Below are 6,071 nucleotides of genomic sequence, written 5' to 3'. Positions count from 1 at the left end.
TAACGTGTTGAAGTGAAAACTCCGGGGAAAACTCATAACAAGTATATAGTTCACTGAATTCAGTATGTTTCTATGCATGAACCTGCATTAGCCCTTGGGTACATAACCCATTCTCCACAAATTAGTAGAACGCAGCAATAACTTCACCAACCATGTCAGCTCATTCTACCATTCAGAGCCGTAAGTTTGTGCTCACGAAAGAAGAAGCCGATTACTTTGCTAATCATGATATGAAACAATATCTTGATATGATTGAAAGGGAAAGAAATCAGACGATGAAAGGTGCCGCCGAGGATAGAGAATCGTATTATGTAGGTGCATGTCTGCTTACTTATCTGAGTTTGACAGTGATAGTATGCGGGTTTGGGTAAGAGGTGGGGTGCTCTCTTGAAGATCAGAGCATTCTATTTTTTTTAAAATCAATTAATCAGATAGAATATTAACGAAATAAAATAGGCAAGAAGATCTGGCAAAAAGGAAAGATTACTTTAGCATGTTTAGTGGCAAAATTGGCTGTCAATGCACTCTGATATACTATTTTGTATATTTCAAACTCAAAGTACAGACATAATGTTCGTGATTCTGACATCGAAACAGCGGAGCAGATTTGTTTGTTTTTAAAGACAAAGAATACCATCGTAATACATAATTTTGTAACAACTCTGTATTTGTAGTGTGCTTAATAGTCTGTCAAGTGTTCTACGGAGCTTTCCTTTCCTCCGGATCTTTACATCATAATTATGCCAAATACAAATGCAAACGTTCACCAGTAATCTACATTTCTATAACCTGTATTCTTAAGGTTATTAATTATTTTAAACTGTTGTGATTTGGTAGTTCACATCATCTTACGAATGGTAGTGAGCTTTGGCAAAAATTGCATTGCTCAATTCATAGCGAGCGTGTAGAAGAATTAAAATATCACAGATATACTTTTATAGGTGCTGCGGTTCTTGAGTTACGCTGTGAAGAGGGCTGAAACAACAACACTTTTGTAAAACGTACATAACTAATTAACAACAATAAATTAAGCAAGTTTGCAGAGTATACGATTTGTAGAATGAACTTTTGCAAAACATCAAGGTGTTAATATTTAATAATATATTGATCTAGATAATAAAAATCGATTTTTAGGTTGCTTCGCCCAACAATACCTCGTCTACCTTTAAACAATTGAGAACGTTCCTGCAATCTTATTGGTTCTTACCCGTGTGATATGACACGATATCACACGGGTCAGCGCGTGTGTATCAACCCGATACGCGTACTCGCTATTTGAACCGGGACTTATCAATTTTAAGTCCTAGTTCCTTGTAAAATGCAGGAATTAATTTGATTAAAATTTGTAATACTTATGACATTTGAATTGAAGTGTTTAAGAATGAGAATAAAGGTATTGCTTTTAGCCGCTGTCGTGCATCTATCGTCTCATATAACACGGGCGACATCATTATTTTTGGTGTAAAACAACTCGGCTTCGCCTCGTTGTTTTACTTAATTATGTCGCCCGTGTTAACTGTTATATGAGACGATAGATGCACTCCAGCGGCTAAAACCAATATGCCTACCTTTATTTTCTAATTCTTGGACACTCTGTCACACACGCCTACCGCACACCTCATCATGATTATCTACTATTACTCTAAAAACGACTGGGTCAATATGCATCGTATAAACACGTGGCGTCAAAATTATGACCACAAAATGTGTCACAACAAAAGTGGTCAAAATTTTGAATCCGGGATCATTCAGAGTTGAATCCGTAGTTTTTAGAGTATAAACACCCCCTATATAAACACATTAATTACATAATATTAAAAACACATAATTATACAGAGACCGCCAAGCAAGCAGCTTGCACCTACATATCCAATGATATGTTTCTCTTTCCACAGCCACACAGTTTATCGTCTGCTTTCTATCCTTTTCAAGTCCATCAATATATTGTTTCATATATTCATTACTTTGTGACGCGAAGTAACTGGCTTCTTCTTTCGTGAGCAAAAAATTGCGACTCTGGATTGTGGAATAAGCTGACATGATTGCTGACACTATATTGATACGTTCCGTTGTATTGCAATATTGAAATTTGAGACTGAAATATGTCCACTAAATAACATTAAGCATGAAATTATGCATGTATACAAGGAGGTTAGAAAGGAGAGGAAATAGATTACGTAACGCATATTGTTCCTTTGTGCCTATTTGAGTATCCGAAACGCTATTCATCGAGAAGTACCTTTTGTTCGGGACAAAGGGCTTCCGCCATTAAATCGGTAACTGTCCTGACAACGTATTAACGCTATAATAGGCAGGCTACTGTCAATAAGTGATCAAACGAAAGTCACGTGAAAGCGCCTACACTTGCGAGAGGTACCCTTTGTTCCCATATATCACAAGGGTGTAATTGAGTAGCCGTATAAGCATAAAAGGCACACATTAGCCGTGGGTGTACAGTTCGTTATCAGCCACTGACTTTAGGTGCTTCATTTAAACAGGAATAATAGACAAAGGGATAGGCATCCTAGACTGCTGCCCTCTGTTGAAATATGTATCCTAGGTCTAGACAATAGGCGGATTAGCGGCCATTTTGTCTTCGACATGATTTTATTCACGTGTCCTTATACTTTAGTACACAAATATACAAGTTAACAGGTTTACAATATTAAAATTATATTTTGAATAATCAATTATATTCTGTAGTAAATCGATCAAATGACGGTGATTGTTCAGGTATTATATGCTTGATAAAATTAAACTGTCTGACCAGCTAGTATTCTCCTCCGCCGTCCATACTGCAGTTACTGTCCGTTTTCCTATACACAATACACAGTGCTCTTTCCCATTGACGCGTGACCTTTACAAATAGCCCTACGTTAACAGTATGGGGATATGACTAGTTAACGTCGCTGTGTGAAAAATAACCGGCCAATATTAAAAGTACTCTTCTAAAGTTCTAGAAAATATAGTTTTTAACATGTCCTAAATTTTTAGCTAATTTAGATGTTTGGAAATATTCGTACTTTGGTGTTTTAGTTAATGTTATAGGTAATAGTACATTGCCTAGTTAACGTCGCTGTGTGAAAAATAACCGGCCAATATTAAAAGTACTCTTCTAAAATTCTAGACAATATAGTTTTGTAACATGTCCTAAATTTTTAGCTAATTTAGGTGTTTGGAGAGGGTCGTACTTTTGTGTTTTAGGAAGGACATGTAAACGACAGATAACACCAAAAATATGAAGAAATTATTTCCAAACCGTGTTAAGTCAAAAATCATTATGTTGCTCATTTTCAAGAATGCTGGTTTACAAAAAGCACGCCATTGTCTGATTTCGTGAACAAAGCCACACATAACATTGTTTCCTTTCGTTTCCTTTATAATCGGTTACCCAACTGAAGCTATGAATACCAGCTTTATTGTGATATCGCACATGAAAACAGTCACTTGTGCACAACCAGAGAAGATCCGATTTAATCAGTTGAGCTGTTTCAATGAGTGTTATCTTGGTTTAATAGCTTTTAATGGGGTTAAGTCATGCAAAGGTTGAGATGAATTCTACTGTAGACATGACTGCATCATGCAGTGTGATTCCAGACATTCCACGTACCGTGTTGCGAAGGTGGAGGAGACTAAAGCTATATTAACGAACACGCACGCGTTAAAAATGATGTAGTCTAAGTCGAACAATAGCGTGACGTAGTTTCCGGCATTGTTCCTATGCACTTTCACCCTCCTGATTTAAATCGATTGCACATCATAATTAAGGCTGTCAAGTCCACATGTCTTTAGTACATGGTAATACTAGCTACGTATACATGTAACATATAATAAGTTGTTTCGCAAATTGACATTTAATTTTATTTTAAGAAGGAGATTGGCATACCCAGTGGCGTACCGAGGGGGGGGGGGGGCAGCTCTTCTGTAAGAGTTCTTCGGAGGGGATAGGGGAGGAAGAGGTGGAGGAGGGGATATGGAGAATGAGAGGGGGACTTTAGGAAGAGAGAAAGAGGACGAAATGAAGAGAAAAAATAAATAGAAGTAAATAAAATAATAGAAATATAAGGAAAATGATAGGAATGAGAGGGGACAAAAAGTAAGAGGGGATGGAGAAGGGAAGGGAGAAAAGGAGAGGGGTGATACTTTAGCAAGGAAAGAAAAAGTACAGAGAAAGGAAAAGAAAGGGATAAATAAATGTAGGCCTAATAATAAATATTATAGCCCCCTCTCACATAGGCCTAACACTAACAGCACTACAGGCAGCCATTCGATGATGTCAATGCTATTATGCGTTACGTAATTAAAACGCCCAGTCAGATGTACTTCACACCTACCAAGCACAAGTCACCCAATTTCGAAAATTGGACGTTGAATGTACACTCTCATGAATATTGATTGGCAACATTTTCCAATATGTCAGCGCTCAAATCGGACACAATAGAACAATAGACCTGTCAGTGCGTTGCATGTATAGATGACCTTGAGAGTTTGTACATGAATAGCAAAATAATGTGTAGTGAACACTGATGGCTACCTTCTGTCGACTTATAGTAGGGCCCCATTAGTAAAAAAAATGATAGGTGTGCGGGGGCATTCAAGAGGCATTGCCCTCTCTCCATCCAATTTTTAGGCACCTTATATTGTTTAATTTTACACCCCTCACCCCTTCTAAATAATTGCCGTGCTGCCATAACTTCTACAAGTTTCACTACACCTCCGCGGTACACCCGGCCATTTTTTATATCCTACATGTTTTGCTTTTTTTGTTTTATGTATTATTATACTTTGCCTTGTTGATACCGATTTCCCTTCAGACTATAACACTGTCTGCGATTCTATTTCTGACTCATGACCTGTTTTTTTTTGCTTTACTTCTTTGTTTGATTTAAAGTCTCACACAGCATGTACCAAGCAGATACGACTGATTAGACAACATGAATGCCAATAGAGGCCCTGCATGAAATTATCGATTGGCTCCAAACAAAGGATTTGAGCCGGTGTCCTTCACCGTAGTTATGGCGGAGTGCAGTCCATTCAATCAAATGTTGTCATCAACCTATTTGATCGTAGTGCAGGGTTATGTGTGTGAGACGAACTGTCACGGTAGATTGCAATCGTGCTTTTGTTGAATGCATTTGAGTAGTCCGCCATATTTACGGGATGATACGTCACATGCAAGGCCTCTATGCGATCATAAAACTTAACCGTTCATTTAAGGGATCTGGAATGAGCATTTTGAGCGTTTCGACAGTATTTTTTGTGGGACATGAGAGCACATCAGACATATCGAATTGCATTCTGAATACGAAGAATGTCTTTCTGATATCAAATAATTAACATTTTTTGAAATTCACGATATAATACAAATTTTATGACAAATTATTAAATTTGATATTTTTCACATTTTTGATATAACAGTCCTCGAAGTGAATTTTATAAATCTAATGATATATTCTTAGAGTGTATGTAGCTGGGAGGAAAAGCCGACGATCAATTGAAAATTTTGACCTTTCATATTGAAGATATGGATTTTTTCCCAAAAGACTTAATTTTTTTTGGTGTTTTGGGAAGAAATCCATATCTTCAATACGAAAGGTCAAAATTTTCAATTGATCGTCGGCTTTTCATCCTACCTACATACACACACTTTTGTTCTTTAAGTATAAATCATCAGATTTATAAAGTTTACTTCGAGTATTGTTCAATATCAAAATATCCATTTTTAATCATTTGCCATAAAATGTGTATTATAATGCGAATTTCAAAAAATCTAAATTATTTGATATCAGAAGGACATTCTTCGTATTCAGAATGCAATTCGATATGTCTGATGTGCTCTATGTCCCACAATAAATACTGTCCAAACGTTCATACCCATCCCTTAACATGTTAGAATAAATATTCAAATCTCATATGCAAGGACAGAGTTCTCTGAACCCAATATGCTTCTATGCATGACCTTTTAATATCTTTGGTCCCGGGTCTTGGAAACATAGCTCGTCTTCCCACAAACAGAACGCAGCAATAACTTCACTCATCATGTCAGCTTATTCTACCATTCAGAGTCGTAA

This window comes from Amphiura filiformis, chromosome 19 (genome assembly GCF_039555335.1).
Source record: "Amphiura filiformis chromosome 19, Afil_fr2py, whole genome shotgun sequence".
NCBI lineage: Eukaryota > Metazoa > Echinodermata > Ophiuroidea > Amphilepidida > Amphiuridae > Amphiura > Amphiura filiformis.
This window is presented reverse-complemented; position numbering follows the sequence as displayed.